The sequence below is a fragment of the Chiloscyllium plagiosum genome, chromosome 35, assembly GCF_004010195.1.
Source record: "Chiloscyllium plagiosum isolate BGI_BamShark_2017 chromosome 35, ASM401019v2, whole genome shotgun sequence".
Taxonomy (NCBI): Eukaryota; Metazoa; Chordata; class Chondrichthyes; order Orectolobiformes; family Hemiscylliidae; genus Chiloscyllium; species Chiloscyllium plagiosum.
In genome coordinates, this window is record NC_057744.1 from 35,374,735 (window position 1) to 35,387,308 (window position 12,574).

General features: G+C 44.5%; 1 long non-coding RNA gene across 1 annotated transcript in view; it reads right to left on the bottom strand.

Annotated features, from left to right (window-relative positions):
- The window catches only part of LOC122540751, a 70,492-nt gene extending 58,138 nt beyond the window's left edge, over positions 1 to 12,354 (bottom strand). Inside the window, exons 1-3 of the long non-coding RNA XR_006309404.1 lie at positions 12,235 to 12,354; positions 10,570 to 10,665; positions 9,659 to 9,712 (exon numbers count right to left, since the gene is read on the bottom strand). This is a non-coding gene — a long non-coding RNA (uncharacterized LOC122540751). The remainder of the gene's footprint in view (positions 1 to 9,658; positions 9,713 to 10,569; positions 10,666 to 12,234) is intronic.
- Positions 12,355 to 12,574: the final 220 nt, after the last annotated feature.

Sequence of the window (12,574 nt, forward strand, 5' to 3'; positions counted from 1 at the left end):
AGACGGTGCCACAGACAGCATGGATCAGGAACAGACAGACAGTGTTACAGACAACACAGAGCAGGAACAGACAGTGCTACAAGCAGCACAGAGCAGGAACAGGCAGACAGTGTTACAGGCAGCTTGGAGCAGCAAATACAGACAGTATTACAGACAGCACAGAGCAGGAACAGGCAGTCAGTGTCACATACAGCGTGGAGCAGGAACAGACAGAGAGTATTACAGACAGCGTGGAGCAGGAACAGACAGAGAGTATTACAGACAACGTGGAGCAGGAACATGCAGACGTGTTACAGACAGCACAGAGTAGGAACAGGCAGTCAGTGTCACAGACAGCCTGGAGCAGGAACAGGCAGACTGTGTTACAGACAGCACAGAGCAGGCACAAGCAGACAGTGCTGCAGACAGCACAGGTCAGGAACAGGCAGACAGTGTTACAGAAAACACATAGCAGGAACAGGCAGACAGTGTTACAGACAGCACAGAGCAGGCACAAGCAGACAGTGCTGCAGACAGCACAGGTGAGGAACAGGCAGACAGTGTTACAGACAGCTCAGAGCAGGAACTGGCAGACAGTGTTACACACAGCTTGGAGCAGGAACAGGCAGACAATGTTACAGGCAGCACAGAGCAGGAACAGGCAGACAGTGTTGCAGACAGATCACAGCAGGAACTGGCAGATAGTGTTACACACAGCGTGGAGCAGGAACAGGGAGACAGTGTTACACACAGCATGGAGCAGGAGCAGGCAGACAGTGCTAGAGACAGCTCTAAGCAGGAACGTGGAGATAGTGTTACAGACTGCTCAGAGCATGAACAGGCAGACAGTGTTACAGACAACACATAGCAGGAACAGGCAGACTGTGTTACAGACAGCAGAGAGCAGGCCCAAGCAGACAGTGTTCCAGACAGCACAAATCAGGAACAGGCAGAAAGTGTTACAGAAAGCTCAGAGCAGGAACAGGCAGACAGTGTTACACACAGCATGGATCGGGAACATAGAGATAGTGTTACAGACAGCTCAGAGCAGGAACAGGCAGACAGTGTTACAGGCAGCACAGAGCAGGAACAGGCAGACAGTGTCACAGACAGCACAGAGCAGGAACAGGCAGACAGTGGTATAGACAGCACAGAGCAGGAACAGGCACACAGTGTTACACATAGCATGTAGCTGCAACAGGTATACAGCGTTACAGAGAGGGAAAATGCAGACAGTGTTACAGACAGCGTGGAGCAGGAACAGGCAGACAGAGTTACCGACAGCACAGAGCAGGAACAGGCAGACAGCATTACAGACAACACAAAACAGGCACACTCAGACAGTGTCACAGAGAGCACAGAGCAGGAACAGGCAGACAGTGTTACCGACAGCACAGAGCAGGAACAGGCAGACAGTGTTACAGACAACACAGAGCAGGAACAGGTAGACAGTGTCATTGACAACACAGAGCAGGGACAGACAGACACTGTCACAGACAGCATAGAGCAGGAACATGCAGACATTGTTACAGACATCACTGAGCAGGAATAGGCAGACAGTGTCACAGACAGCACAGAGCAGGAACATACAGACAGTGATACAGACAGCACAGAGAAGCGACACGCAGACATTGTTACACAGAGCATGGAGCCAGAACAGGCAGACAGTGTTACAGAGAGCACAGAGCAGGAACAGGCAGACAGTGTTACAGACAGCATGGAGCAGGAACAGGCAGACAGTGTTCCAGACAGCTCAGACCAGAACAGGCAGACAGTGTTACAGACAGCATGGAGCAGGAACAGGCAGACAGTGTTCCAGACAGCTCAGACAGGAACAGGCAGACAGTGTTACAGATAGCTCCGAGCGGGAACATGCAGACAGTGTTACAGGCAGCGTGGAGCAGGAACAGACAGACAGTGATACAGACAGCATGGAGCAGGAACAGACAGACAGTGTTACAGACATCACAGAGCAGGAACAGGCAGACAGCATTACAGACTGCACAGAGCAGGAACAGGCAGACAGTGTCACAGACAGCTTAGAGCAGGAACAGGCAGACAGTGTTACAGATAGCTCCGAGCGGGAACATGCAGACAGTGTTACAGGCAGCGTGGAGCAGGAACAGACAGACAGTGATACAGACAGCATGGAGCAGGAACAGACAGACAGTGTTACAGACATCACAGAGCAGGAACAGGCAGACAGCATTACAGACTGCACAGAGCAGGAACAGGCAGACAGTGTCACAGACAGCTTAGAGCAGGAACAGGCAGACAGTGTTACAGATAGCTCCGAGCGGGAACATGCAGACAGTGTTACAGGCAGCGTGGAGCAGGAACAGACAGACAGTGATACAGACAGCATGGAGCAGGAACAGACAGACAGTGTTACAGACATCACAGAGCAGGAACAGGCAGACAGCATTACAGACTGCACAGAGCAGGAACAGGCAGACAGTGTCACAGACAGCTTAGAGCAGGAACAGGCAGACAGTGTTACAGATAGCTCCGAGCGGGAACATGCAGACAGTGTTACAGGCAGCGTGGAGCAGGAACAGACAGACAGTGATACAGACAGCATGGAGCAGGAACAGACAGACAGTGTTACAGACATCACAGAGCAGGAACAGGCAGACAGCATTACAGACTGCACAGAGCAGGAACAGGCAGACAGTGTCACAGACAGCTTAGAGCAGGAACAGGCAGACAGTGTTACAGATAGCTCCGAGCGGGAACATGCAGACAGTGTTACAGGCAGCGTGGAGCAGGAACAGACAGACAGTGATACAGACAGCATGGAGCAGGAACAGACAGACAGTGTTACAGACATCACAGAGCAGGAACAGGCAGACAGCATTACAGACTGCACAGAGCAGGAACAGGCAGACAGTGTCACAGACAGCTTAGAGCAGGAACAGGCAGACAGTGTTACAGATAGCTCCGAGCGGGAACATGCAGACAGTGTTACAGGCAGCGTGGAGCAGGAACAGACAGACAGTGATACAGACAGCATGGAGCAGGAACAGACAGACAGTGTTACAGACATCACAGAGCAGGAACAGGCAGACAGCATTACAGACTGCACAGAGCAGGAACAGGCAGACAGTGTCACAGACAGCTTAGAGCAGGAACAGGCAGACAGTGTTACAGATAGCTCCGAGCGGGAACATGCAGACAGTGTTACAGGCAGCGTGGAGCAGGAACAGACAGACAGTGATACAGACAGCATGGAGCAGGAACAGACAGACAGTGTTACAGACATCACAGAGCAGGAACAGGCAGACAGCATTACAGACTGCACAGAGCAGGAACAGGCAGACAGTGTCACAGACAGCTTAGAGCAGGAACAGGCAGACCGTGTTACAGACAGCACAGAGCAGGAACAGACAGACAGTGTTACAGACAGCACAGAGCGGGTACAGACAAACAGTGTCACAGACAGTGTGGAGCAATTACAGACAGTGTGGAGCAGGAACAGACAGTGTCACAGAGAGCACAGAGCAGGAACAGGCAGACAGTGTTACACATAGCTCCGAGCGGGAACATGCAGACAGTGTTACAGGAGACAGTGGTACAGACAGCACAGAGAAGCGACAGGCAGACAGTGTTACACATAGCATGGAGCTGCAACAGGCAGACAGTGTTACAGAGAGGGAACATGCAGATAGTGTTATAGACAGCGTGGAGCAGGAACAGGCAGACAGTGTTCCAGACAGCTCAGAGCAGGAACAGGCAGACAGTGTTACAACAGCTCCAAGCAGGAACATGCAGACAGTGCTACAAACAGCACAGAGCAGGAACAGGCAAACAGTGTCAGAGACAGTGTGGAACAGGAACAGACAGACAATGTTACAGACAGCTCTGTGCAGGAACATGCAGACAGTGCTACAAACAGCACAGAGCAGGATCAGGCAGACAGTGTCAGAGACAGTGTGGAACAGGAACAGACAGACAATGTTACAGACAGCTCTGTGCAGGAACAGGCAGACAGTGCTGCAAACAGCATGGAGCAGGTACAGGCAGAGAGTATTACAAACAGTGTGGAGCAGGAACAGACAGATAGTGCGACAGACAGCACAGAGCAGAAACAGACAGACAGTGTTACAAATAGCACAGAGCGGGTACAGGCAAACAGTGTCACAGACAGTGTGGAGCAATTACAGACAGCGTGGAGCAGGAACAGACAGTGTCACAGACAGCGTGGAGCAGGAACAGGCAGACAGTGTTACAGACAGCACAGAGGAGGAACAGACAGACCGTGTTACAGACAGTACAGAGCAGGAATAGGCAGTACTACAGGGCAGCATTGGTCATGAACAGACTGTCAGTTTTCCTGAATAACCTCAAGCAGTCATTTAGTTTGTAAATTGCTTGTTTGTGTGTTGGAATTCATAGTTTTGGAGTTTGTATTTTCATGCTCAAACTCTTCTGAAAACTGAACTTGCTTCACGTTTCTAGGGAACCAAATGAAAACTTCAGATTTTTGTGGAAATCAGGTTCTGAGGCTGCTTCAGGTTAACATTAAAGCTGAGGTTAGGGCTGGAACTAGGAATGGGAATAAAGAAAAGCCAGGTTGCTGACATTTATTTCAGCTTTTTTTCAAATGAACTGATTGACTAGCACTAGCTAGTGCACCAAGTTGTCACTAAGGGGTCAGATCATTTCATCCAGGCCATCATTAATGTTGTGAACAAAGCTGAGCAAGATCTGGTAATATACATAATAAGCATTATATAACTTATGTATATTACTGAGCAAGAGTAGACCACTCTACTTCTTAAGTATACTCCATCATTAAATTAGATAATTCCCCTCAATTCCATTTTCCCTCATTATGCCTATATGATATAGAAATCAATTGAACTCTGTTGTGACTATGCTCAATTAATGAGTCCAGCACAATACCTGGGCATAGATAATTCCAAAGATTCACCACTGTTGGCATGAAGGAATTTCTCAGCGTTTCAGTCCGAAAAGATCAATCTCTTCCTCTCAGGCTGTGTCCTCTGGTTCTAGCCTCACCAGGCAGCAACAAGCATCCTTTCTGCCTTGACCCCGTGAAAGCATGTAGAGAGATTGTGATTGTGAATTTTGGGTTATTTGGGAGTTGAAATCAGATGTGAATTGATGGTCAAATTCTTTAAGAAAAATTGTTAGTATTCTACCGGAGAAAGTTCAGAGATTTGCAGTTGTAACCGTATCATGTACATTTAGGGTCTGCCTATTAAGTCTGAGATGTAATTTATATTGACGGCAATTTGTCAATTCATGCTTGACTAATGCTGAGTTTGCTTTGATTGTTGAAGTAAACGCTCTAAAATGTGAAATATTTGTTTTTTTGGATTTTTTAGTTCCTTTGGTTTGTTGGTCTTCATGGGGATGGTATTGTGTTTGAAAAGCAGCTGCTTGAATGCCTTATTCAGCTCTTCCCACAAATGCTGATGTCTGCAGAATAAATCAGCAAACAACATGATCTGCTCCAACAAAGCTGGCAGACAGACCCAGATAATCTATATAATTAGAATTAATTATAATATATTAGCTATAATTTACTGATGTGTTAACAGGATGCTAGTTTCAGATTCTACTGATCCATACAGACAGTGTGCAACAAAACAGGGCCTATCCTTATTCACAATGAAATCTAAGTGATGACAGAGACAAGTCAAATGAATGGGATACAAAGGTAGATTGATGCTGTTAGATCAGTTACCTGTTCCAGTGAAACTACGTTTGGGACTTTGCTAGAAATAGTGAGCAAATCAGGAAACTATCACCAAGAAGTAATACACAATAAAAGAATTACTATTTATCAATGTTTACTTGTTTGCCTGAAAGATGATTGAAGGCAATATTATGGTAATTCAGACAGGATGAAAACCCTTGAAGCTATTTACTCTATAACCACGGAAGCATGCAAGTAAACGGAAGTTATAACACAGAAGGAGTCCATTCAGCTCACTATGTCTCTGACAACTGAATAAACTAGCCACTCAGTCTAATCTCAATTTCCTGCATTTCAACGTAGCCTTGTAGGTTATAATGCTTCAGATGCAGACTCAGACTCCTTTTAAATGAGTTGAGTGTTTCCATATCAACTACCAAACTGGGCAGTGAGAAGTCACCGCCTTCTAAACAAAAAGGGTTTTTCCTCATATCACCTTTACTCCTCTACAAGAAAGAAAGAGAAATAGCAGGGTTGGCACCCTTGTAGTTTATAGGTTACAGTAATGATTTGGAATTTCATGTGGGTAAGTTATTTTGTAATTGATCACTCTTCTGGAGGAAATAAATCTGCCGTGGTATTCTATCTGAACCTGTCATTATTTTGTATACCTCGATTAAGTCATCCCTCAGCCTCCTGTGTTCTAAGGAAAACCAGTGGTGATCTATCTAATCTTTCCTTATCACTGCAATTTTCAAACCCTGACAACATTCTTTTACATCTCCTTTGTACTCTTCACTACAGCAATTATGTCCTCTGTAACCTGATGATCAGAACTGTACACAAAACTCCAGATGTGGCCTAACCAGTGCCTTTTCTAGTTTCAGCATTATATCCCTGCTTTTCTATTCAGATACCTCACTAAATGAAAGAAAGCATTCCATATGCCTAACTTTCTACCTAACCACCTTCAGGTATTGATGGACATGCAATCCAGATTGAATTCCATTTGCCACTTTTCCACCCACTTAGTTAAACCAATGAGAATTGTCCACTACGTGGACAATTTTTGTGTTGGTTGCAAATTTCCCATTCATGCTTCTTACATTAAATTTTAAATCATTAATATAACCTACAAACTGCGAGGGACCCCACCTTTGTTTCCTATCTATGAGCCAATTTTGGATCCAACTAGCCATGTTCCACTGTATCCCATAAGCTTTAAGTTTTGGAACAATCTGCCATGCGGGACGCTGCCTAAAATGTGGGCTGCATCCATTCTACTACTCTCATAAACTCTTCTTGCTGCTACAAACATACACACGAAATAGGATCAGAAGCAGAACATTCACCTACCCACCCTGAGCCTGTTCCACTATTCAATAAGACTGTGTCTTATCTATTTGTGCTTTAACCCTTCACAGTCCCACCTGCTTCAGATAAGACAAGACAAGATTCCCTACAGTGTGGAAACAGACCCTTTGGCCTATCAAGTCTACACCAATCCTCTGAAATGTAACTCAACCAGGCCCACTTCCCTCTGACTAACGCCTTAAACACTATATTCAATTTAGCATGGCCAATCCACCTGACCTGCACATCTTTGGACTGTGGGAGGAAACCAGAGCACCCAGAGGAAACCCACAGACATGGGGAGAATGTGCAAACTCCACACAGACAGTCGCCCAAGGCTGGGAACGAACCTGGGCCCCGGTGCTGTGAAGCAGCTGAGCTAACCACTGTGCCATCCCTTTGTTCCTGTGCCTAACCAGAATTTATCTCTGTCTTAAAACTGGGAACTCGTCCCACTGATTTCTGAGGCAAAGGATTCCAAAGTCGCATGACCATCTGTCCTGAAACAGCAATCTCTAATTGTTCCTAGCTGTGAATTGACCCTCCAGTGAAAACATCCTTTCCACATCCACTTTGTCAAGTTTATTCAGGACCTTATGCTCTTCAATTAAGTTACCCCCTCACTCTTTTGAATTCCAGTGAAAACAAGCCTGGTCTGTCAACTCATAACTTAACACACTCATCAATCTCGTAAATCTACTCTGAACCACACCAGTAGATTTACATCCTTCTGAGAATTAGGAGATCAAAACAGCCCACAATATTTGAGAAGTGGTCTCAGTATTGCTCTTATCACTGAAGCATAACATGCTTAGTTTTTTGTTCAATTCCTCTCAAATTAATGGATAGCATTCTTTTAGCCTTTTTAGTTATGTTCTGTTTCTGCATATTGACTTTTTATGACTCTTGCCCGAGACCACTTCAATCCCTCTGCACCTTGGAATTCTGTCGGTAACTTCCTTATATATCTATCACAACTTCCCCATTTTGATGTCGGCTGTATTTGAGCGACTATTTCTTTGCTGTATGGATTCATTGATGTAGTTTGTAAAAGGTAGAGGCATCAACACAGACCCCCTTCGAGACTCCTCTTGGCACGTCCTCCTGCCAATCAAAGGACCTTGTTTTCTGCCAGTTGGACAATCTTCTACACAAGCTAATGTGTTACTCCTATAACATGAGCTTTTACGTTCCACAATAACTTTATCATAGCACCTTATCAAATGCCTTCCAGAAATCTAAGTACAGTACATTAATCCTCATAATATCCACTGTGCATGTCATTCCTTCAAAGGAGTCCAACAGATTGGTTAAGCATGATTTCCCTTTGATGAAACATGCTGACATTTCCCTATTATATTGCATTTTTCTAAATTCATAGCTATAATCTCTTTAATGACTGATGCTGACATCTTCGCCACAACAGATGCCACACTATCTGGCCTATCATCGAGTCTTATCTCTCTCTCCCCTCTCCCCCACTTCATGAATAGAGGGTTTTATTTGTTATTAGCAGCTCTCAGATGTTCAATTAAGTTCATAAAACCATCTATCTATCCCTAACTAATTTGTGCCTTTGCAAATAACAGTTAATTCTGTCTCTCAATTGATTTGAGTAATTTAGCCTAATACTGAGGTTACACAGATGGATATTTGGTCCTTCATGAAGAAAATTGGAGATATCCAACAACATCTTGTATTTGCTTTTTCAGAATATTTCCTGTTGCCATATCTCAACTCGTCTGTTATGACGCAGAAATTTAATTTGGGAACAAAAATCTTAATTTTGGCAAATCTCGAATACTTTCCATTGCTTCAGTAAGTACACCCACACAGTGCTGGTGCAAGGAAGCAGATCAAAACCGCCACATGGTATTGATCAACACTTGAAATGAGACTCAAGTCATATCCGAGTCACAGTTAAGACTTCACACATTACTTACAGTATGTCATTTAAGTGTGAAAACATGTACAGGTGTCAGGATATAAAAGAGTGGCAGAGCTTGACAAAAAAAAAATCCATGATTCAGGACAATCATATGCCACCAAATATACTAATAATTAAAGGGGAATTTACGCACTAAATGCAATCTGTACTGTCTTTCATTTCTAGTTCATCTGTAATTGTAGAGGAGAAAGTGAGGGCTGCAGATGCTGGAGATCAGAGCTGAAAATGTGTTGCTGGAAAAGCACAGCAGGTCAGGCAGCATCCAAGGAACAGGAGAATCGACGTTTCGGGCATAAGCCCTTCTTCAGGAATCCTGAAGAAGGGCTTATGCCCGAAACATCGATTCTCCTGTTCCTTGGGTGCTGCCTGACCTGCTGCGCTTTTCCAGCAACACATTTTCAGCATCTGCAATTGTACACCTGCATTTCGGAATTGTGGCTCAAGGAAATCTCGAAGCAGCTATTTTGTATAGAACTCTCACAGATATGGCAGTAAATGAAGATCTAATGATGTCACTAAAACAGAGTTTCAGTGAGACAGTGAACAGAGTTAGAAAGTGATAACTATGGTACCAGGGAATATTGGTCAGATCCTGGCCTGCAGCTGATGCCATTTTGACACGAGATGATTCCATTGTCTATTTATTTCAGGATTAACATATAATTTATGACCATTTAGGGTTAAACTGCATAACCAGCAACCAGGTGACTTACTCATTCATGTTAGTATGGAGTCAACCAAGTAGGCCTTGCTCGTGTGGCTGCAGCCTAGAAAGCAAAGTAAAATTGATTAAAATTTTAGCACAGAGCCAGAGGGAGCAGTAGGTGCACACCATGACTGGATGTCCCAATCAGTCTGCCTTTTAGCTGTCTTTTATCCATTCTCTAAATCTTCTATCATCTATCTGACTGCACCTCCACCATCACCTTTACCACTGAATCATCATCGCTCTTGCCCCCACTTTGCCCATCATCATCTCTGCCCAACACTCCATCACTTCCCCCATCACCTTCCCGCCATCATCACTGCTTATACTCCCCATCATTACCTCTGCCAATCCCTCATCACCATGCCTGCCCACCTCGCCATTGCCCTGGCTGACACCCTCATCATTGGCTCTGCCCACACCAACATCAATGCCCCTGCCACCCACTATCATTTTCACTGTCAAGACTCCCCATAATTGTTGTCTCTGACATGCCATTGCCATAGTCCCTGAAATATCTCTCCCCATTGGCCTTCCCTGTCCCCACCATCGTCACTGCCCATACTCCCTGAACATGCCACTGCCATTACACCTGCCCATTCCTTCATCATTGACCCCAGCCCATTATTACCTCTGACCCACCCTCACCACCAACACTACCCCAGAACTGACCGAAAGACGCTGTTCTTCAAGCAAGCGGCCCAGAATTCAGTTCTCTCACCAGCAACTTACAAACGGTCAGGCAGCTCAATCATTGACCCCAGCCCATTATTACCTCTGACCCACCCTCACCACCATCACTACCCCAGAACCAACCGAAAGACGCTGTTCTTCAAGCAAGCGGCCCAGAATTCAGTTCTCTCACCAGCAACTTACAAACGGTCAGGCAGCTCATGCTGACTCAAGCCTCAAGCTCACCTGAGACAGCTTTCGGTGTCAATGCTGACACAGCACCCACATTGAGCCCAAAACACAGGCCAAGTTCATTCTCTATTTCTGAGTTTGCAGTCCCATCTGAAAAAGATTTCATTTTTGTAATTTTATATTCTCATCACAGAAGTCACAGGAAGAGGACAGTCAACCCTTCACATCTGTGTCAGTTGTTTGAAGTCGGTATCCTAATTAGTTGCACTCTGCTGTGCCTTTCCCAGAACACTGGAGTGTTCTCTCCTTCATGCAATTTTTCAATTTCCTTCAGAAACTTTTTGTTGAATTTGCATGCGCTGGACTTTTCGGACTGCATTCCAGATTGGAACAACTTACTGCATAAAAAGTAATTCTCCTCATTTCGCCCGTGGTTCTTTTGGCAATTACTTTGCATCTGTGCCCTCTGAAAAAAAATGCCGAAAATCTAAAATCAAGCAGACTAATTTGACTAGAAGTCTTGCATCTTGCCTGCACCTGCCATATCACACTGAAGGAAGCATCATCACTTCAGGCTCTAGGGTATCACAGCTTACGGTTTCACAGATTCATGGAGAAAAATTTATAAATGGTTGCAAACAAGAGTTAACTATTAAGTGATCAGATCACCCAGCAGAGTGAACATTAGCAACTCAAAGCAGTAATATCTGGTCAACATAAGGATATTCAGCAGTGCGTAGACCAGAACTGAGAAATCAATTCAGTTTGATCAAAAATCAAAGTGAGAATACAAGAAATATCTTTAAAATAGATTAACCATGATCTTATTGAATAGCTGAGCAGACTTGATGGACTGAATGGCCAACTACTGCTTCTTAGTCTTATGTTTTCATGGCAAAATAAATGATTACAAAGAGCAGAAATAAAACGGATCCTCCAGTCAACATCATCAGAGAGAACAGTTTGTCTTGAAAAGAACCAAGAAGTAAAATAAGAGATGGAAAAAAATGGATGGGATCAAATAAAGATTGTGAACACTATCTTCACTTTGCCATCCCTTCAATTCCATTCTCAAGCCAGTTTTAATCTTAGGCCTTATTCCTGATTCATTATTTTTCAGTCTTCCTCATTTGTTTCACTTTTTGCAAGATGCTTGTTGTGTAGAAAGAGGCCATTCAGCCTGACAGATCAATGTTGACTCTCTCCCCAGGCCTCACATTGCCTCAATTATTCACTCTTTATTGATTGACTAGCTTACAAATTAGTTCACACTATGACATGTGGTGAATGTTCATGATGTATTAAAACTGGGTTCCAAAGTGGACAGAACCATATGTAATTTTTAGTTTGATTTTTATGTGCATACTATGTAGAAAGAGAGATTAATTTTAGTTTCACATTTAAACTCGGTGAGTAATGTGCTGAGAGGGTGGTGTAGTGGGGATGTTGCTGGCTTAGGAAATACAGCACCTTCCTGGTGGATGTTGTGAGGACATGGGTTTAAATCCCCACTGTGGGTTTTAGAATAAAGAGCTAGTCTAATGTCAACCAATTGACCACTGTTAGAAAGGAAATTTGCTCTCTTTCTGTTGAAAGGAATCAAAGGATGTAAGGAGAAAGCAGGACCAGGGTTCTGAGTAGGATGATCAACTATGATCATAATCAATGGAACAGCAAACTCAAATGGCCTACTCCCTATATTCAATGTTTCCAGCTTACCTGGTCTGACATCCATGTGAGTCCAGAGCCGCTGAAATATTGTTGAATTTAAACCGTCCTCTGAGTAAGTAAGGAAGGGTAATTGTTGTGGTTCTGTTCGCCGAGCTGCGAATTTGTGTTGCAGACATTTCGTTCCCTGTCGAAGTGACATCCTCAGTGCTTGGGAGCCTCCTGTGAAGCGCTTCTGTGATGTTTTCCCCTGCATTTATAGTGATTTGTACCTGCCGCTTCCGGTTGTCAGTTCCAGCTGTCCGCTGCAGTGGCCGGTATATTGGGTCCAGGTCGATGTGCTTGTTGATTGAATCAGTGGATGAGTGCCATGCCTCTAGGAATTCCCTGG